The sequence below is a fragment of the Barbus barbus genome, assembly GCF_936440315.1.
Source record: "Barbus barbus genome assembly, chromosome: 6".
NCBI classification, from domain to species: domain Eukaryota; kingdom Metazoa; phylum Chordata; class Actinopteri; order Cypriniformes; family Cyprinidae; genus Barbus; species Barbus barbus.
This window is the reverse complement of record NC_136734.1, coordinates 34,792,468-34,815,276: the sequence shown is the minus strand read 5'-3', so window position 1 is coordinate 34,815,276 and position 22,809 is coordinate 34,792,468. Positions and strand designations below refer to the sequence as shown.

General features: G+C 41.0%; 1 pseudogene across 1 annotated transcript; it reads right to left on the bottom strand.

Moving 5' to 3' along the window:
- Nucleotides 1-8,996: 8,996 nt before the first annotated feature.
- On the bottom strand, nucleotides 8,997-17,544 carry LOC306871836 (myosin-4-like; annotated as a pseudogene). Its single transcript has 32 exons — nucleotides 17,338-17,544; nucleotides 17,101-17,244; nucleotides 16,860-17,016; nucleotides 16,263-16,290; nucleotides 15,970-16,081; nucleotides 15,791-15,883; nucleotides 15,601-15,664; nucleotides 15,410-15,508; nucleotides 15,199-15,302; nucleotides 14,975-15,113; nucleotides 14,680-14,798; nucleotides 14,409-14,558; nucleotides 14,154-14,324; nucleotides 13,769-14,069; nucleotides 13,576-13,646; nucleotides 13,341-13,428; nucleotides 13,117-13,234; nucleotides 12,908-13,031; nucleotides 12,668-12,804; nucleotides 12,319-12,574; nucleotides 11,987-12,229; nucleotides 11,697-11,873; nucleotides 11,464-11,609; nucleotides 11,296-11,386; nucleotides 10,831-11,220; nucleotides 10,628-10,754; nucleotides 10,353-10,471; nucleotides 10,063-10,259; nucleotides 9,798-9,981; nucleotides 9,532-9,697; nucleotides 9,300-9,424; nucleotides 8,997-9,189 (listed from the first exon to the last, which is right to left on the bottom strand). The product of its transcript is annotated as a myosin-4-like (transcript).
- Nucleotides 17,545-22,809: the final 5,265 nt, after the last annotated feature.

Sequence of the window (22,809 nt, the reverse complement as noted above, 5' to 3'; positions counted from 1 at the left end):
AAATGGATGGATTCGTGATGTAACAATCCAAGACGAAGTGACAGGGGACCTACACTATATTTAACTAGATGGCGGGTGAGGGGCGTACCAGTTATGGCTTGGATTTGGTAAGAGGTCTCGGTCGCAACGGGAGTGAGGTTGAGCTGACGGCAGAGCCTTCCCGAAATGAAGTTCCCCGCTGAACCGGAGTCAAGGAGGACTGTGACAGGTATGAGGTGATTATCAAGGACAATATTAGCACAGGTAGATAAGGGATTCATCTTGTCGACTTGGGTTTGAACGCCACTCACCAGAAGTCTAGGTGGTCGAAGGGTGCAGGACTGGATATCATGCTCGGAGCTTCCACAGTATAGGCACAACCTATTGTTGATGCGACGTTGTCGTTCAGTAGGGGACAGATGGAAGGAGTCTGTCTGCATGGGTTCCGGTCGAGCCTCTGGCTGGCGAGGGGGAGGAGTGTCAACGGTAGATGTGGACTCCATGGAGACAGCCTTCATACGGTTGGAACATCGGATTGCGAGTTGAACGAATTTCTCTAGCCCATAAGTGTCGTCGTAAGCGGCCAGCTGATACTTGAGACGAGAATTCAAACCTTGACGAAAGGCTGTGATGAGCGATGGTTCATTCCAGCCGCTCGCGGCTGCGAGGGTGCGAAACTTCAGGGAATACTGGCGAATATCCATGGTTCCCTGTCTAAGCTTGTATAACTGCTCACCAACCGTAGAATCACCCGGGGAGTTGCTGAAGACTTCTTTAAAGTGGGCGAGGAATTGAAGATATGACTGTGTAGCGGGTCCAGCCTGACTAAGGATCGTCTCAGCCCATCTCAGCGCCGGGCCCGTGAGGGAAGTGACTATAAAGGCTATTTTAGCTTGATCAGTTGAGAACATCTGCGGGTGTAAATCGATGGTTAAAGAGCATTGAAGCAAGAAACCGTTGCACTCCTCCGGATCACCTGAGTAGGGCGCTGGTCGGGCCATGGGACTGGCGAACATTATAGGTGAAGAAGAGGTTGTTGTGGAAGTGACTGAGGTAGGTGCAGAGACCGGTCGTGAAGGTGAGGAAGGACGGATAAGTATCCTCTTGAGTGTGTCAACCAATTCCTGAAATGGGTCGCTCGTACTCATCCTTTAAGCCTTCTTGGTCCGATCTTCTGTAACGGAATAGTCCACACAGAGGTAAGTAAAACAAACAGTGCTTTATTCAGGTGCTCAGTCACACAACCACGGTGATAGCTGCTCCAATCCAGGTGAGTTACACTTCGTGCAGATAGTGGTGATAGGTGATCGGTGAATCTGATAATGTCTCTCTTGTCTTGGCAGGTCTCTGGAGATCGGTGTGCCAGGACTACGGGAGGAAGCGGATAGCCACAACAGCCAAACAGGATCTGATGAAGGAGAGGGAACGGAGAAGGACAAGGCAGAAGGTAAGTAGCAGGTACGTAATGATAAGGGAGGTATACTCAGCACTAGGGCTTCGTAGGGCGTCGGTCCTTGTCGCAGGTACAAGATCGGACCCCGAGTGAACTGGTGAAGGTGCTTATATGTGGCTGGTGATGATGGTGACGATGATCAGGTGAGCATGATGATTGATGAGGACCAGGTGAAAGTGATCAGTGAAGGTGAGACTGGCCATTCTGTGACAGTGTGATTGAAAGCTTCTTTTGTTTCTTTACTAAAACAGATTATTTCTCTGATTTTGTTGGTAACAAATGGATGCGATGTCAAATTAGATCATTTATATTGCATATTTATTCTATTTTAATCCTGAAACTCATACACCTAAAGTATAGATCATACATAGATTGAATCGTAAATATAACTTTTCATTAACCGACATATGTTGAAACCATTAATGGGCAGTTTCCAGCTCAAAGAGTCCACTATTGTAGCCTCCAAGGTATTTATTAATCCACTCCATTTCTTTTGGAGTTATTGCTGTCATCGCTAAATTTCCACTCAAACATTTACATTTATAAGCTACATTTGGAATAAGCCTTTATCTAAAGCAACATATTGCTTTCAATGTATAGTCTGCATGTTTTATCCATTCATACATTTATTATTATTTGAACATCAAACCCATGACCTATATTCAGAGAAAGATTTCTTTTAGTAAGTCATATTCTTTGAACTGGTGGCCCTTTTACTATTTCTATTAAATGGCCAACTGGCTGCTTATGACCAACTTGTCCCTTGTATTTTAAAAGATTCCATAGTAGTGCCAATTGCCAAAAAAAAAAAAAATAATAATAAATTCCATTTCTCTTAATGATTATAAGCCTGTTGAACTCACCTCTTTGGTAATGAAATAATCATTTAAAAAATAAGTTAGGAAGGGGATTTTTGCCAGTCAGCACTTGATCCTATGTAGTAGATAAGGTAGAGGAGTGGAAGATACCACTTGTACATTACTAAATATGATGTTAAGACATTAAGGTACAAATTGTTATGTTCAACAAAAACACATATAAACGAAGCTTTACTCAAGGAACTCCAGCGGCAACAGCACGGAATACGGTATAACTGTGAAGTGTCCGCATCAGCATGACTTAACGACAGTATTACTACAACTATAACAATAAAGAACTGGTTAGCAACCACAACATTCCCCCCCTCCCACCACACTTAAGTATGAAACGTAGCTTCAAAGTCCTGGAAGTGTGCAGGATGTGCCCTTGTCCTCACAGAGCGAATAGTCATAGGGGCATCTTCAGATTGTGGGCTCTGACAGCATTCGGTTCTCACTTCCTGTCTGGTGGCTACATCAGAATCCAGATTTAGTGGTGGCAGAAAGGGGTCCATAGGCTGGTTCAGGTTTTCCTCCATAACAGAGGGGGTGGGCACTCTACGAAGACAACTGGCATGATAGCGGGATCCATTAGCTAGCTCAAAAGTGACCTGGAGGGGCTCAGACAGGAAAGAGCTCAATTTATTGCGGCGATGTGGCCTACAGGCTCTTACCCAATCCTTTACTCTTATCTTTGTGGGCCGAACATGATGCTTGCTGTCATATCTGGCTCTCATGTTGCGCTGATGTTGGTGAACCCGTACCCCGAATCGAAGTGTTCACTGGGAGCTGGTGAGGTGGGCGCATCCTGTTCAATGGTAATTCTTGTTCCCTGCCAAGCATAAGACAGGCAGGGGACACCCCAGTGGTGGCATGTTGGGTAGTGCGATAATGCAAGAGGGTCTGGGAGAGAGCAGCTTTAAATGGGAAACCTTGGGCAAGGTGTGCACGAATGCCATTTTTCAGGCTTTGATTAAATCTTTCCATGCTGCCATTAGCTTGAGGATGGTAGAAGGCTATGTATGTGGGCTATGCCTCTTGAAGCCAGGTACGATGAAAACTCACTGGAAACGAACTGCGGCCCATTGTCAGTGGTAATGGTCTGCGGGATTCCCCATCCGGAAAAGAGTTGGTCCAGGAGATCAACCATTGTGGAGGCTGTAACTGAGCCCATAGGCACAACCTCGGGCCACTTTGAGTGGAGGTCACACACCACAACTAGAAACCGCTGATGGTGAGGAACAGACACACAAATGTCCAGCTGTAGATGCTTCCATGGCTTGGTGGGCCAGTCAACAGGTTGCAAAGGTGGCGGTGCTGGAGCACCTGTTTTACCACTAAGCAGACAAGGTGCACTGTCACGTACAAGAGCTTCTAGCTCTCTGTCAATCCCTGGCCACCAAACCAAATCTCAGCACCTCTGCTTCAGTTTAACTATCCCCACGTGACCCTCATGTGCTATTGACAGCACCCGCCCCCTAAGGGACAGAGGAATGACTGCTCGGTGCCCCCACGCAATGCATGACTCACCCCAACATGCCAATTCTGCCCTGACTCGGGAGAAAAGTGTCAGGTCAGCGCTCACCCGAGCAGGCCAGCCATTCTGAATGTACGTGCTGAGCGTAACGAAGAGTGGGTCTGCTGCAGACTCTCGCTTGAGTTCTTCAAGAGACACTGCGGCCTGTAAGGGCTCATACACTAACTGCACAAGATCGCTCTCTGTATCTGACTCTGGCTGCTTGGCTGTGCTAGTTGGCTCTGCAGCTGAACATGACAGGAAATCTGCAACCACGTTGTCTTTTCCAGGAGTGAACAGCAGCCGGTAGCTGTACTGATTCAACCTGTCAGCCCATCGGTGAAGCATGAGGGGCTTGTGGCCCCTTCCGGCAAAGGACATGAGGGTAGTGAGAGCCTGGTGGTCTGTTCTGAGAGTAAAGGATCATCCATATAAGTACATGTGCCAGCACTCACATGCCCAAATGCACGCCAATGCCTCTCTTTCTCCCACAGAGTATTTCTGCTCAGCAGTACTCAGAGCCCTTGAAGCAAAAGCAATAGGCCTTTCAATGCCATCGTGCAGCTGTGACAGGACTGCTCTGACTGCTAATGTTGATGCATCACATGTCACCAGGGTGGGACTGGAGAGATCAAAATGAGCTAGAGTTGGTGGTGACGTGAGAAGGTGTTTGAGTCATTGAATAGCCTGCTCACAATCTGCCGTCCATGCCCAAGGGGTGTTATGCTTGAGTAGCTGTCGTAGAGGGGCAGTGATTTCAGAATACTGAGGTAAGAAGCCGAGCTTGTAAGCAGTCATGCCAAGGAAGGATGCAAGCTGTCCAGCTGAGGTTAGCACTGGAAGGTTGAGAATGGCTTTTACGTTGGACTGCAATGGTGTGATACCTGAGCTGGACACCCGAAGACCTACAAAGTCTATTGCTGGGACAGCAAACACGCATTTTTCTGTGTTTAATGTCAGATTGTGTCTTGACGGAGCTGTGAACACCCATCTGAGGCATTCGTCATGAGTTGCCATTCCTTTCCATGTACGAAAATATAATCTAAGTACACAGCCGTACCTAGGAGTCCTGCTAGGACAGCAGCCATGATTTTCTGAAAGCAACTAGGTGGTGAACTTAGGCCAAAAGGAATCTTTTTAAAATTAAACAAACCCATGTGAATCACAAATAAAGTCAGGTTTCTGCTGTCCTCGTGCAGGGGTATCTGCATGTAACCTTGCTTAAGATCCAGCTTTGTGAACACTGAGGAACCATAGAAGAGTGTTGCGAGTTCCTCAATAGTCTACAATGGGTATTTGTCTGGCACCACAGCCTTGTTAGGTCCCCGAAGGTCAACACAGAGACGTATGCCACCAGACCGTTTTTGCACAATCACAAGGTTTGAGACCCAAGGGGAAGCATCAATGGGCTCAATGAGGTCTGCAGCTAGCATGCCCTGTAGTTCAGTGGTGACCTTGTTGCGCATGGCGAGAGGCACTCCTTGGCTGGATTACAAGAGGTACATCTGGGTTAAGCAGGGGTTTGTGGGAAAAAACAGAGAGGCATCCCAAACCACTGAATAGAGCTGGAAACTGTGTCTACCATGGAGAGTCCACCTGAAGAATGGTTGCACCACAGTTGTCATGCAGAGAAAAATCAAGGCTAAGGAACAAGTCAAGCGCCATGCTGAGTTACGTAGAATGGAAACTCTGGTAGACATTTTCGCCCATATTGTACTGGCAGTTTAACTACTCCAGTCACTGCAATGCTGGCTTGGCCATAACCACAGAGCTTCAGAGGTGATGGTTGTAACTCAACAGTCTTTCAGCTGCACACCACATGTAGAGAAAGTGACTGAGTGAAGACCAAGTGTATGAATTACTGCTGGTGAAGGCTGCAAACTGGACTTTGATCTGCACCGCCTTGCAAAGTGGTTAAGCTTGCCACAATGTCTACACTTTTGGCCGATAGCTGGGCAGTCTGGGGACCTGTTGGCATTAACGAATGGAGCCACAGTTGCCACATTTCCGTTTTTGTTGCCTTGACTGAAGCGGTGTTTGCTGGATGATTGCACCTGCAGACTGGAACTCATCATCCATGACTGTATTTGCAGGTACATCGGTTTTAGAGGTGACATCGGTTTTAGCTGCATTAGTCTCTGCAATTTTAGCTGTGCACTGTGCAGCTTCTTCAATTTCTTCAAGTATTTGCAGCGCAGAGCGTTTGGAAGATCCGTAATCCCTCAGCGCCGAGACAAGGAGGAGAAGTGCACGCTTTCTCAAACAGAGCTTCAGGTGAATGCTAGTTTACTCGAGGAACTCCAGCGGTAACAGCACGGAATACGGTAGAGCTGTGATGCATGTGCATCAGCATGACTTCACGACAGTATTACCACAACAGATAATTACAATGAAGAACTGGTTAGCAACCACAACACAAATAATCATGTATGTTTGTGTTTCATTGATTTTTTCCTCTGCTTTTAACTGGGTTCAGCCCAATATTTGGCAAGGACTCTTACCAACAATATTCACTTAAAATTGACATTGTGTGACTTAAACATTGTGTGTTGGTTAGTGGATTTTTTAACTAACAGATCTCAAAGAATATGTGTTAATGGTGTGTTGTCCAATGCATTGTTGTCTTCTTCTGGTGTAGTATAAATATTTAGGGCCTGTATTTGATGATAAACTAAAATTTGAAGCAAACACTGACATTATATAGGGAAAGCTCTTCAATGTATTTTGAGGAAACTAACAACCTTTCGTATAGATGTTTCTTTTATCCACATTTTTTACACCCGTTTTATTAAATTTGTCTCAAGTTTTTCCAATATTTGTTGGTATGGCAATCTGAATGTAAAGAACTGGAGTAAGTTGAACAGTATAGTTAAAATGTGCAGCAAGGTAGTGGGCACCAAATTTATGAACATATTAACCAGGAAGGGCCATTTAGTCCTTTCCGATGTCACCCACCCATTGTGTACTGAATTTCAACTGCTTCCCTCAGGAAAGATAAACTCCCTTTGTGCAAATCAAATAGATTTAATAATTATTTTATGCCTGCTGAATAATGTTTTTAAATGACTTCTTATAAATGTGTATTATTTAGTGTGTGTTGTGTTGCTGTTTGTATATGTATACTGTTGTGTACATAAAGAATGGCCTTTAAGGATGATAAAGTTAAGTAAGTTTAATTTACTTTTAATAAACTTTTTTTGCCTGCATGAGTGGAGGAAACCTTAATGAACAAACTTTTTTACATTATTGACAGCTATTATGTGTATTATGCTGGAATATTTCAGTATTTAAGTGTCATTTTTTTAAATCAATTCATTAATTTATTTGAGAATAAAATTGCTCTGAAGATCACTCCAAAACAAATGTCTAGTTAACACAGATTTATTTCAGAATGAAAATTACATGTAAATCTACTGAACAATCATATTATATGACTTTAGTAGAGGCTCCCATCAGGTTTGGGGGTTTCATTCTTCTTTGATCTGAGAAAAAAAAAATGACATACAGAAGTCATGTAAATACTCATGTAAGTACATTTTTCAAGCGTAAACTGAATACTGTATGTTTCTTCTCAGTAAATGCAGGCAAGCATTTACTTTACAGAGTAAAGATTCGCAACCAACCTTTCCAGCATCACGGCTCTTGACTCTGAGCTTGTTGACTTGAGACTCAGCAATGTCAGCACGCTCCTCAGCCTCCTCCAGCTCATGCTGCACCTTCCTCAACTTGGACAAATGAGTGTTGCCTTGCTCCTCCTAAAGAGTAAAATTTTTAGTGTTTGTTAACTAAGCTGTGGAACATCAGTTATACTGTTCCACTACATAAATTACTAATGAATTAATAATCAATGTGTCAAAATGTTCAGATTTATTTAACATACCGCCTCCTCAGCCTGCCTCTTGTAGGCTTTGACCTTCAACTGCAGCTTATCAACCAGATCCTGAAGTCTGTTGATGTTCTTCTTATCCTCCTCAGTCTACAAACAATAAAAAAAAAATTCATAGATTTGTATGGATAAACCTATGGATATGGTAGGGAATGATCATACCTGATAAGACAGCTCTTTCACTCTCCTCTCATATTTGCGGACACCCTTAACAGCATCAACTCCACGTCTCTGTTCTGCTTCAACTTCAACCTCAAGCTCACGAACCTTTGATAGCACATAATAAATAAGTGAACTAAGGTTTCAAGATGGTGCTTTAATTTTAGGAATACGTGTAAGCAACATCTTCAAGAGATTTTATCCTAATATTATATTTATATGAAAATAAATATTTACTCTGCTCTCCAACTTCTGGAGTTGTTTCTTTCCTCCCTTCATGGCCAGATTCTCAGCCTCATCCAGACGGTGCTGCAGGTCCTTCACTGTGACCTCCAGATTCTTCTTCATCCTCTCAAGGTGAGAACTGGTGTCCTGCTCCTTCTTGAGCTCTTCTGCCATCATTGCAGCCTTTTGCATTGATATAGATATATATTAGATTGACATTTTTAAGTACACAAATGTTTTGTGAAACATTTGGCAGCTACGGTTTCTCACATCAGTGATGGCTTTCTTGGCCTTGTCCTCTGCGTTTCTGGCTTCCTGTACAGTGTCGTCAACTTCACTCTGGATTTGAACAAGGTCAGACTCGAGCTTCTTCTTGGTGTTCAGGAGACTTGTGTTCTGCAATATGGAAAGCATCCGTATAAACATTTTAAACAATGCTCTCAATTTCCTTAACTTCACTGTAAAAACAACATGCCCTAACCTGAGAGTGCAGCAGCCCAACACGCTCACTGATGTCCACCAGCTCTTGTTCAGCCACTTTGCGGCCTCTCTCTGTCTGCTCCAGAGCAGCTCTCAGCTCTTCAATCTCAGCTTGCATCAGAGTGTTTCTGCGCTCCACCATTGCCACCTGCTCCTTCATGTCTTCCTGTCCTATCAGAGCATCATCAAGGTGCAGTTGGGCATCCTGGACATAACAATAGCATTACAGTAAGCTTTTGATGTGCTTTCTGTTTGCCTTTACTTAGCATAGGTTAGATTATACAAACAAATTTATGCACCCCAAAGACAAAGAGATGCCACATACCTTGAGTTGTCCCTGAACGTTCCTGAGCTGTTTCTGGGCCTCAGAAGCTTGGCGATTGGCATGGCTCAGCTGAATCTCCATCTCATTAAGGTCTCCCTCCATCTTCTTCTTGATTCTCAGGGCATCATTCCTGCTCCTGACCTCAGAGTCCAGAGTGCTCTGCATGGATTCAATGACTCTCTGGCTGTTCCTCTTGATCTGCTCCATTTCCTCATCCTTCTCTGCAAGCTTCCTGTCAATCTCACCCTTGACCTGGTTTAGCTCAAGCTGGACACGGAGAATCTTGGACTCCTCATGCTCCAGGGTGCCCTTTGAAAAATAACAAATAAAAAACATTTACATTTCAGATTAAAAATATGCATTAACAACACAATATAATGCTTCTAGCAAGAATTACATCTCAATCTCAGGATACTCACTTCAGCTTCCTCCAGGGCAGTCTGAATCTCAGACTTCTCAGTCTCCACTGTCTTCTTGGCCTTTTCCAGCTCATGGATGCTCTTACCAGTCTCACCCAACTGCTCTGTCAGATCTGAAATCTCCTCTACAAGTTAGAAAGAAAATATTAAATCAACAAATATACTGTGAATCACTACAGATTTAACACTGTAAAACAGATTTAAATAATCAACTTAGTAATGTCATTCTTACGCTGCAGATTCTTGTTTTCTCTCTTGAGGGTCTCCAGCTGATCCATACTCTCCTCATAAGAGTTCTTCATCTTGAACAGCTCAGTGCTGAGTGAACGAGCCTCTTTCTGGGCACCTTCCAGCTCTGCCTGACCTTCCTCATATTTCTGCTTCCATTCTGCCAGGACCTTTGGTGAAGATATTTCAAGGTCAAGTTTATTTAGAACATCTTCTTCAAAGCCCAATGATTTAGGAAGAGAATATCATATAATGATTATTTTTTTTTACCTTGTCAAAGTTCCTCTGCTTCTTGTCAAGGTTGGCAGCCAAAGAATTGGCTCTCTCCACATCAATCATGAGGTCCTCCACCTCACCCTGGAGTCTCTGTTTGGTCTTCTCCAGAGATGCACATTTGGAATTTACAGCCTCAATTTGTTCCTCTGCCTCCTGCAGGCGCTGAGCCAGCTTCTTCCTACAATGAATTTGTAAAGTTTTAACACGAAAGCCTTTTTCCATATGAACAAATAGTAATCAGCTTTTGTGATGTTCATACTTGGCCTCTTCAAGCTCCTCAGTGCGCTGGATGGCATCAGTTTCATATTTGGCTCTCCACTGAGCAACTTCACTGTTGGCCTTTGACATTCCCCGCTGCAGCTCAGCCTTTGCCTCCTGCTCTTCCTCAAACTGCTCACGGAGCAGGTCGCAGTCATGACGGGCTGATTGCACAGCATGAGCCAGTGCGTTCTTAGCCTAGGAGAGAAAGTCACATAATATATATTAGCTTTATTGCTTAGTAGCATAGTCAAAATTGTGTGTTTGTTTGTTTTGACTATGCTATATTACCTTAACCTCCTCTTCAACATGCCTCTTAAGCTCTTCAGTTTGCTGAGTGAAAGCTTGTTTGCCTCTGGTGAGCTGAGAAACCAAAGCCTCCTTCTCCTCCAGCTGACGACCAAACTCACCTGTGTAAATTTAAACTCACTGTGTGAGATTGTGTTAATGTCTCCAACAGTTAATATCAAAAACTATATAAAAGACAATTTCAATGTATGTTTTCTCTAATAAGCCTCAATTACTATTGAAGTACTATTAATTTCTTCGTGATTGTTTATGGTTACCATTTTCAGTTTGAAGTCTTGCTCTTTGAGCACTGAGGTCATTTATCTGGCGAAGGTTCTCGTCATTCTTAGACTTTATTTCACTTAGTTGGTCCTCGAGTGTGCGGGACATTTTCTCAAGATTGCCCTACAAATACAAGATCATTAGATGTTTGAAAAACTTCAAGACATGTTCTATATTCTTTAGGCACAAAATTCCCAACCTTTGCTTTGGCAACAGTCTCCATGTTGCTGGAGAGATCATCAATCTCCATTTTGTATTCACTCTTCTCTTTCTCAAGCTTCTGCTTGACACGCTGGAGGTTGTCAATTTGCTCTCCCAGCTCGGCCACAGTGTCTGCCTGCTTCTTACGGAGGGCAGCAGCTGTAGCTTCATGCTGGAGGGTGGACTCTTCAAGATCACGACGCAGCTTCTGGAATTCAGCTTCACGCTTTTTATTCATCTCAATCTGAGAAGCAGTGGCTCCTCCAGCCTCCTCAAGCCTCTCACTGATCTCCTCAAGTTCCCTGGAGAGATCAGCTCTCTGCTTCTCAACCTTGGCGCGAGCAGCACGCTCAGCCTCAATCTCTTCCTCCAGTTCCTCAATGCGAGCCTACAGTGGCAAGTAGTTCATCAGAATTTTTAGGGATCTGGATTTGATCAATCTCTCAGTCTCTCAATTTCATACCTGAAGCTCCTTGATCTTCTTCTGGAGTTGAGCACCCAGAGTTTGTTCATCTTCAATCTTGCTGAGCAGCTGGCTTGTTTCAAAGTCTTTCCTGTGGGTGTTCAATAATGAGTTTTTTAAACAATAACAAATTTTAAAAAGTTTTCATTAAAAGATTGTTTTAATTACTTTTTAATTTTCTCCTCAGATTGCTGTTTGTCATTTTCCAGGTCCATGATGGACTCTTGGGCTAATTTCAGGTCTCCTTCAAGCTTTCTCTTGGCTCTCTCCAGGTCCATGCGGAGCTTCTTCTCTTGTTCAAGGGAACCCTCAAGCTATTGGACAGTGATATAGAACATATTTTCAGGGTAAAAAAGACAGTTCATTTAATTAATTAATGACATGTTTAGTTAGTAACTCACATCATCAACTTGCTGCTCAAGTTTTGTCTTGGATTTTGTCAGGGTGTTGACTTTGTCCTCCTCTGCCTGGAGATCATCCAAGGTCTGCTGATGTGCCTCTTGGAGGGCTTTCTTCTCCTTTGTAAGCTTGGCAACGCTCTCATCCTGAGCTGCCATTTCCTCCGTCAAGTTCTTGACCTGTGTGATTTTTTTTGTTCCAAATTTGTTTTTTTATTTTTTTTACAATACATATTCTGCATCATCATATAAAACAGAGATTAATCTAATCTTAAACCAACATAATCTCCAACCTTATTCTCAGTGGCATGTTTCTCCTTTTCCACTTTAGCCAAGGTGAGCTCCAGGTCATCGATGTCTTTCTTCAGCTCAGAGCACTCATCCTCCAGTTTCCTCTTCTTGGCTGTCAGTTCAGCATTGATCTCTTCCTCATCCTCCAGTCTTTCAGTTGTCTCTTTGAGTTTAGCTTCAAGCTGGATTTTGCTCTTGATCAGACCCTCACACCTCTCCTCAGCATCTGATAGATTCTCAGATTCCTGTTTAGAAAATATATCACTATCAGTGGAAACCATACTGTTAATTTTAATGGAGCTAAAATTCAGTTAATTCAATTTGGCAAACTCACAGATGCTGCTTGCAGCTGCAGATCATTTTTCTCTTGCAGCAGTGCCACCATCTTCTCTTCAAGCTCCTTCTTTTTGGCTTCAGCCTTGGCAAGATTTTCTTTGCATTTTGTATAATCCTCTTTCATGTTTGACAACTCCTTCTCAGTCTCAGCACTCTTCAGCATAGGCTTAATCTTGTAGTAAACCTTCATCCATGGCCAGTGTTTGACATTCATGAATGAGCGAACGTTGTATTGGATGGTGTAAATGGACTCCCTAAGAATAATTCATTATTAAATGCCATAATTATCATTATTTACCATTCACACAGGTATTATTGATATTATCTTTATTCATGACATTCCTCACCTCCTCTCCATCATCTTCACAAACTCCCTCCTCATCAAGTAACCGCGGCAAAGAGCCTGAGTCATTGTTACCAGAGAAGCCAGTTTCTCATCACGCATCTCCTCAAGAGTACCCAGAAGACCAGCTTTGAAGAACACCTGAATTCACAACAAATCAAAAGATATTGATTTAAACAGAATGAGCATAAACAATAGATCATGATTATTGAATGTTTTAATTGCTATAAAGTAGAATATGAACCTTTGTGTGTCCAAATCTGTACTGGTCGTGATCAACGTCAATGGATCCCAGGAGTTTCTCAGAAGCCTTCTTGTTGTCAATAAACTGTCCCTCTGGGATTACAGCGGCATTCAGCACCTTGTATCTGTTGAAGATCCATCAAAATGCTTCATATCCTCTAATTAAAAGCCTCATACAGAAAATGGTGTTTTTCATGTGGTCCCATTTACCTCTGCTTGAAGTCACCATAGAGGATTCTACTGGGGAAGCCCTTTCTGCAGATTCTGATGCCCTCCAGCACACCGTTACACCTCAGCTGGTGGATAACCAGGAAGTTCTCCATGAGACCTATAAAGAACAGTTTAGATTATCAGCTTGGTAAATTGACATCATCATTATTATATATATTACTTTTGTTAATGTCAAAATATCTGTAAGCCCTTTATAACTTTACCTGGAGTCTTGGACTCATTGGGAATCAGGCAACGCACAAAGTGAGGGTGAGTGCTCCTCAAGTTGGTCATGAGCTTGCCCAAGTTCTCCTGTTTAATCATGAATTGTTACAGCTTTCTTAGTCACATTCTCTCAGTTGTTTATATATATATTTTTCTCTGACTTAGAGTCAAGCAAGCTGAGACACAGTCACACAGTGCAACATTATTAACATTTGGTCTCAAACAAAGACATACTCTAAACTGAGAAGATACAGTCTGCATGGAACCACCCTTCTTCTTGCCTGCCTTCTTGCCACCACCAGTCTCTAAGTAAATGAAAAGACAAAGAAAGACACGATGTAATAACCAGAAGAAAGTGCAACATTAAATCAACGTTTGCTTAATTAAATTAACACAATTTAATTAACATTTCAGGTTTTGTCATTACCCTCAACAACAGCTGGGTAGATAGAAGCTAGCAGTTTGACAGAAGACTTCTGGTAAAGCTGCAGAACAGACTCATTCAGTGGATCCTTGTTCTTGTCCAACCAGCCAGTAATGTTGTAGTCCACAGTTCCAGCGTAGTGGACCAGAGAGAAGTGGGCCTCAGGTTTGCCTTTGGCAGGCTTTGGTTTCTGGAAAGCATTGGCCTTGCCAAGATGCTGATCATACAGCTTGTTCTTGAAGGTAGTGTCTGAAGCCTTGGGGAACATGCACTCCTCTTCAAGGATGGAGAAGATACCCATGGGCTGTTTATAAAATAATATTTATCATTAAAAATGTATACTTTTGAAAACGGAAAATGGAAATTAAGTTCATAAACCAGTAAAAACCTTCTCAATGAGCTCAATGCAAGCAGCCAAGTCCATGCCGAAGTCAATGAACGCCCAAACAATGCCCTCCTTCTTGTACTCCTCTTGTTCCAGCACAAACATGGTGTGGTTGAAAAACTGTTGCAGTTTCTCGTTAGTGAAGTTGATGCACAGCTGCTCCATGCTGTTATACTGGAGAAAGGAACAGGACCATTTACTGACTGCTGAATGTAACTCTATTTGCCATAAAGAGAGATAAACATAAAATATTATTACATCAAAGATCTCAAAGCCAGCAATATCCAGCACACCAATGTAGAAATTTCTTTGTTGTTTTGTGTCCAACATCTGGTTGATACGAACGACCATCCACAAAAACATCCTCTCATAAATAGATTTGGACAAGGCGCTAACAGAGTTGTAAACCTGTAAGTAGAATAGAGGGGATATTTTATTAAAGACTTTTTGATTTTGCAATAATAAGTCAGATTCAGTCATGATTTTCAGGCTGAACACAAGGAATTGCTGGAAATATGTTACTACATACCTGTGCCACAGTCTGACCTTTGGTCACAAACTCATTTCCGACCTTGACTCTGGGGTAGCACAAAGCCTTCAGCATATCAGCAGAGTTCAAACCCAGAAGGTAGGCAATTTTGTCAGCATCTGCAATTTAAAAGGGTACAAAACATCCATACATTTCTTGCCTTGAAAACATTTTGTTTTTCCTTCATGAAAATAGAAAGAATCTGTGCTTTTGATTCTCTCAATCAAAACATTGCATGTGATCACAATATATTATCAATATATTATCATATATTATTAGTACTACTTAGTCTCACCCTCTGTGCCATCAGGCTCAGCCTGCTCCTCACGCTGCTTCTGCTTGAACTTCATGTTTCCATGATGGAGCACTGCTCCAGTGAACTTGTAGATGCACATCTTCTCCTCAGAAGTGAAGCCCAGAATGTCAATAGCAGTCTGGAAATTACAGAGAAGAATGAACTCTATGATCAGCCATATTTATGTAAAATACATTAATAAAACAAAAACAGCATTGACTCACATCAGTAGCAACCAGCTCCTCTTTATCATCAATGCTTGCCACTGTGATCTGACCCATACTGCACGTGGGGAAGTCATAGGGGTTGGTGGTGATGAGCGTCATTTCTGTAAAATGCACATAAGAGCATTTATGAAAGAGTATTATCTGGTATTGTCTGAGTATTTACAATATTATCTGGCATCAAAACATAGAATCAAATATGTGCACCTACCAACCAGCTCAGGCTTATGGTTGGTCATCATCTGGTAAAAGATGTGGTAGCCTCTCTCATCTGAAAGCTGGAACGTGACTCTAGACTTCTCCAGCAAATCTGTTGAGAGAATGTACTTGAGTCACAATCATCTGAAGAGTGACAAAGACAAATGTAGGATGCATAAATTAAATTAAATCATGTTCACCTACATGTCTCAATGTCAGCACTGGCCAGTTTTCCTGTGTTGCCAAAGTGAATTCTGATGAATTTACCCTGTTTTAAACAAAACAAGACAACACATGAATAATAGTAATGATAATAGTTTTATAGTAATATTTGTGTGGAAAAATCCAACACAACTGAATGAAATGTACTGTAAATAAAAAGAGGTTAACTTACAAAACGAGAGGAGTTGTCATTTCTCACAGTCTTGGCATTGCCATAAGCCTCAAGCAGAGGGTTGGCAGCAATGATCTGATCCTCAAGAGAGCCCTGCATTGGTTGAAGGGTATATTATTGTTATTATTATTATTATTATTATTACCCAAGTAAACATATATTTTTACATAGTCTCATACCTTAATTTTGCTGGCAGTCTCCTCTTTCTTCTTGTCACCATGAACTGCAACTGTGGCAAAGTACTGGATGACACGTTTAGTGTTCACAGTCTTTCCAGCACCGGATTCTCCACTGGTTTATTAAAGATGAGAAGACAAACATGGATAAAATATATACACTTTTCAGAAGACAGAAGTATACAGAATATTTATATTCTATTTTGTATATAATGTATTTCCATATATTGATATTTGCCATATCTCTACCTTATACTTACATCTGTTGCCATAGTCAATGAATTGAAAATACTTACGTAATCAGGACAGACTGGTTTTCTCTATCTGTTGATTACAATGTGTACAATTTCTGTCAAGACCACTATCGTCAATGATAGACACTTAGCATACAGTTTGGCTTGGCGTTATGGTTCTGTTCTGGGCAAAAACTCCCTGCCTATCCATGCAGCCTGTCATGAATGAGCAGGGAGAGCAGCAATAATAATAACCCCCAAAGGGTTAAAAGAACAGAACCAAGCAGATATCATTAATGTACTTAATTACATTTAGTGTAACACATAACTCAAGATAACTCAAGATTAGGGAGTCTGATTCATAAGGAATGTCAGAAGCCAAGTCCTGACCGTGGTGACAGGATGAGTTTGGGATGGAGGAGGGTAATTTGCTCCTGAGCAAGCAAGCTGCTGAATAATACTGAATAGCGCTTATGTAGGATTATCGTAATAGGTGTCGTATTCCTATAGGTAGATGTGATCAGCTGAGAGTCAGCTGATGCAAGCTTGACTCACGTGACCTGCCAGAACTAACGCTAACGCTTAATTTCTGGTAAATCTTTCTTTTATGTACGGCAACATTTAATTAAAGCTATAGAACTAACTTCCGTAAGGTCTTACCAGTCTGCATGAACTGATAGGCGTTGTCAGAGACAGAGAAGATGTGGGGTGGGGCCTCCATACGCTTTTTGCCTCTGTAGGCAGCCACCACTTCTGAATCATACACTGGGAGCCACTTGTAGGGGTTCACAGTAGCGCAGAACAGCCCAGAGTAGGTCTGAAATGAACAGAGAAGTGGTCAGATTGCAAAAATACAGACAAAATTAACTTAAACACTGTTTCACTTTGCTTTAGAACTTACGTAGATCATCCATGCAGCATAACGCTCTTTGAGGTTATACAGCACAGAGGGTTCATTGAGATGGGTCATCATGGCCATGTCCTCAATCTTGTCATACTTGGGAGGATTCATTGGATGGACGTCTTCCTCTTTAGCAACTACCTCCTATTAATTTGATCCATTAAATATAGCAGAAAATAAATTAAATATGTAATACATTTTTGTACTGGGTATCTAGTCTAAATGTTGAAAATTCACCTCCTTAGTGTCAAGCACAATAACAGTGACTTTGGCACCGTCTTTGCTCTTGATTGTTCCCTTGACGTACAGCTCTTTAGGATAAGCCACATAGCAGGCAGTCTTGGCATCAAATGGTTTGCTCTGAGCCTCGATTCTCTCTCTCTCAGGCTTACGGAGGTAAATGGCAGCCTTGCCATAAAGGGCCATCTCCGCGTCCGTACTCATGGTGGCGGTTTACTAAAATTTGGAGAAAAAAATGACTATAGGTGATCAAGTATACAAGTAAAGATTTCCCAGAGGGTCTCATGTAGGTCAGGGCCCGTATTCATGAAGAATCTTAGTGCTAAGAGTTGCTCCTAGTAACAAAATTCTAAGAAAATTCTTAGAAATGTGGGTGTTTCCTCTTAAAATTAAAGAAAAGATCCTAGTAAAGAAAAAAAGTAATTCAGAAAGCATCTTAACCCTTAAAAGAGGTCTTAAGGTCCAAAATTGTTAGGAGTACGGACGAGGACTTTTAAGGGGCTTAAGAGTTTCTTTAGCAGCGGAGAAAATAGATGCAACATGAAGAGGGAGAAGAAATGTGTTGCACACAATGCATGACAGTGAGTTAATAAGACGCTACACATTAGATCGTGCAGGGATCATGTTTGTGACCGATCTTATTAGAGACATGCTAACAACTCCGACACTGTGCTGAAATGCCATAGTGACAGAAATTGAATTAATCAGTACGTTAACATATTTGGCAACTGGAAAAATGCAACTATGCAGCAGTGATGATTTGGGTCTGTTACAGCACTTATTAGGCTATGTTCTCTGTTAATTTCCTATAAAATACGGTAAGTGTGACAGCATGGTAAATAAAAAATAAAGAATATATATACATATATAATGTGTGTGTGTGTGTGTGTGTGTGAGAAAGAGCAAGAGGAAAATTTACGACTGTAATTTCAAAGTGAAGGCTTATAATATACCCTACTCTTAAAAGCGCTCATTTATTTCCTTCTGAACAACCAACCAATCACAGTCTTCAAAAGACTTTTGTCATTCCTAGCAACGGGGTCAACCCCGCCTCCTCACTAAGATAAAAGTTTTTGTCTTTTCCTTGGTCAGAGTTGCTCTCAGATTGGTCCTGAATCACTTTTAAGCTAAGACTCCTAGTTAGAATTTTTTAAGCTAAAATAGGAGCTCTCTGAGAGGATTCTTAGAATCTTTATGAATACGGGCCCTGGTCTTTATAGATTTACAGAGTATTAAAAAGTGAAGAAGCCTATTAAAATAATAAAAAAGTGGATACACTAGTCTTTAACTGATGGTGTGTCTGCAGCACAAGATTATATCTGTAGCACAAGATGCAATTTGCTGATACAATGTAATACGTAAAAAAACCTGCATAAACACAAATTAACCATAATTGTTTGTATCTTTTATTTACGTGTACCAATGTGTACATACACTATGTATAAAATGTATCCCTAGTCCCACTTAAAATCTGCCCTTGTACATTTGTGAAATCTCATTTATCAAAAAATAGCAGCACATCTACAATAAGCAGTCTACATGGATTTGACAAAAGCTCCACTTATCAACCAAATTTGTAATGCAGTAACACAATGTATTGCTACCACCTACCTTCCTGCTCCTTGAGACCAGATGAAATTTTCACAGCCCTGCCAGGAAATTCAGTTAAACTATATTTAGACATGTTTACATGAAAAAGTCAATGTAATATCAATGTTTATTTTCCTTTAAAATAATATCTTATTAAAGACTTTATCTTCTGTCATATCAACTGGTTTAGCTCACTCAAGTAACAACATCAAATGCAAAGTACTTCAGCTTCTTACCACAAGTTGAACCTCTTCTAATCTCTGAGACTGGTCATGCTCTCGTCCACACTTATATTGAGGTCAGTTTGCACACTAAGCAGAGGCTATATCTGGACAAGCTTTGGAGTTTTATTTTATGGTAAGAAGCTACATCTATTCTCTGTCATCAATATATATAACAGCCTTTTACACAGTTATAGTTATCACATACATTTGACAACACATTAATTCAAAAAGATGTTCACATTTGGATTAAATTACATGATAGATTTAAATATCATAGTTATCTTTCATAGGAATTATAATATAATAGTTTTACATTTACATATTTTTATATATCTGTTTACATATTTACATTTATACTCTTTAATTTTAAATGGACTTTCAAGAAAAATAATTTCCTTTCTGCATAGGACTGCGATTGATTTTAATCATCTTCTTTGGGAAATGATGTAATGATCTATTTGGGAATTATTTTGTTGCAGTTTAAATTGTAGTAATCTCAAAAATAGAAATGACAACTCATTTTATATAACTCAAGAACAACTAATATAACAGATGTATAAGCCTGTATAAGTAACGATTGACCAATGGTTTCCCAATCTCTCCAATTAAAAAAATTAAAATAATACCATGATAGTTCACTGCCAATGTATTGCAGTGTTTATTAATGTGTCTATTAATACTTAATGCAAACTGATCCTTTATATGATTGGGATGGGTAAACTATATTACTTGACTAGTCCAGGGGAAAGATTCAGTGTTTCATTCATTTGCTTTGTCATGAACACTGCAGTGTTTATATATCTCTATATATATTTATATGTTTATATATCTGTGCTTTTTAAAGTAAATATATCACATAGTATAAAACAAATCATACACTACCTATATAACAAGCAAAATCGGATTGTTTATAGGTCATAGTTTATAGAAATAATGCATTTATAAACTAAATTCATAAATTCAATCTTACAGTTCCTGCAACAGAGTCAGAGGTGTCACTAGTGGGGGAAAACTGAGTACAGTGGGCCCAAAGTTATAAAACGACCCCCCCCCACCACCACAGTTTCTACCAACCCCCCAGACTGCACTGACAAGAAGTCTAATGCAATAAACTGTATAAAGAAGACAAGAAGACCTAGCAACTTGCACTGGCAACAGCTCTTGGCTTGTAGTTTGTTGTTCATATTGCTGTAGTCGAGCAATAGTGAATGTTTACATTTATTCAATTAGCAGTCTGGAAATGTTAGCAATTTCGAATACTACATTCAAACCAGATTGGCAAATAAGCTTAGCATAAGTGTAAATGCAGTAGGGAAAATAGACTTTAGGCAGGAAGTGTTTAGATCTCCCTAACAGATAGCTTTGTCCTGATAATATTTTGACCTCTTAGATCTCTGGATCAACTGTAGAGGCTTAATCATATTAACTGGAAGGCTAGTTAACTGAACATTGCAGTAGTCCAGTTTTAAGCTTTACATTATACAGACAGGTATGGTCTGATTTCTGTTTTTACTACTGCAATGTTGCTTGAATTGATTATTCTATGAAATTGCTTGAGGAATTTAGTGTCTCCAAGGAAGCAAACTTTATAGCAAAAATGTTGATAATGCTTTAGATTACAACCCGCAAAGAACTATGTTAAGTATACTGAATTTACAGTGTAAGTTTCTGTAATTATAGTGTACCTGTATAGAACATACATGTAGGTATAATGAACAATGGGTAACGGTTGGGTAATAAAGGGGTAACAACCAGATATACAACCTGCAAAGAACTTCGTAATGTCCATCATCCGCTGCATAGTACCATCTCAAGGCAAAATAGTACATTCAGTGACAGAATGCTGTCTTGTTCTACAGAGACTGAGAATGTTGTTCCCTCAGGCGATACAGCTGTTTAACTCTTGAGCAGGACTGAAATTTGACTTTTTTTTTTTTTTTGTGGGTGTGGGTGTCTGTTTACTTACTGTTGCTACTGGATTTTTGAATTTCCCACACATACAACACCCCCCCCCCAATGTAATAAAGATAATCATAAATAAATTGCTAATTTTTAATATTTTATTGAGAATTATTTGCAGGCAATGAGTGCCTAGGGGGCAGTCGTGGCCTAATGGATAGAGAGTTGGACTTGTAACCCGAAGGTCGTGGGTTCGAGTCTCAGGTCCGGCAACCACGACTGAGGTGAGACCCTTGAGCAAGGCACCGAACCCCTCAACTGCTCCCCGCCGCATTGATGGCTGCCCGCTGCTCCAGGTGTACCTGGATGGGTTAAATGCAGAGAACGTCCCTTTCCCCCTTCCCCTTGGGGGAAGTCGTGGCCTAATGGTTAGAGAGTCGGACTCGTAATCGAAAGGTTGCGGGTTCGAGTCCCCGGCCGGCAGGGATTGTAGGTGGAAGGAGTGAATGTACAGCGCTCTCTCCACCCTCAATACCACGACTGAGGTGCCCTTGAGCAAGGCACCGAACCCCCAATTGCTCCCCGGGCGCCGCAGCATGGCTGCCCACTGCTCCGGGTGTGTGTTCACGGTGTGTGTGTGTGTGTGTGTGTGTGCATTTGTTCACTACTCACTGCTGTGTGTGTGCACTTGGATAGGTTAAACGCAGAGCACCAATTTCGAGTATGGGTCACCATACTTGACAATACGTCACGACTTTACTTTTTTACTTTTTACTTTTACTTAAGTCATGGAACTCATGGACATCACCAGAGACTGAGTTTCCTCCTTAGTGATGCTTTGCCAGGCCTTTGCTCCAGCTGACTTCAGTTGTTGTTTGTTTGTGGGTCTTCAGCAAGTGAAATGCATGCTCAATCAGGTTTAAATGAGGAGATTGGCTTGGGCATTGCAGAATAATCCACTTTTTTACCTTCAAAAACTCATGGGTTGCTTTTGTTTTGGGTCCTTGTCCACTTGTACTATGAAGCGTCGTCCAATCAACTGCCAATATCTTTAAAAAATATATAACAAAATCTCTTTTTTAACAAACAAGTGACAGATGCAACAGAAATCCACCTGCCGGTTCCTTCATCAGTACAGTGATTATCACTGGCCTGTGAAAGCAAAAAGCCTGAGAAAGCCTTCTCATTGCTGATGCACAAATTGATTATGTACTTTGGAACTTAAAGTATGTGTTGAAATCAATGTTGTCACACCAGTAATTATTACAGCATGCAACCCATTTCATCATCCTCAAATGTAAAACAAAGTATAACAATCATTTACTGTATGTATGCTCATTATATGATCACCATAAACCCTAATGCTAAACACAAACATGCTTGTGTTTCTTGAACACTGACTGAGTCCTGGTTTTGGCCAAACCACAAAACTAAATCTAGTGAGAGTAAAATCTGTTGCAGGAGAGCAGAGCAGACTTTCAGAAAATAGTCACCTGTTTTAAGAAATTACATTTAGGTTCAGAGAGCAAGTGAAAAAAAAGACTTTCTCCTGCCTAATCTAAAAAAAACAGGTGCAGACTCATTGACCTGAAAAAGAAAGCTACAACAAGTGATAAAACATTGCATGAATAAAATAGCGATCCAAAGTCTACAAGTAACAACAATCACTATAGGTTTTAAAGTAGTCTGGTCCACACATGTTATGCATTTCTTTACCTTTGGCTGTGAAAGATACAAAAACTAATCACCTGATCAT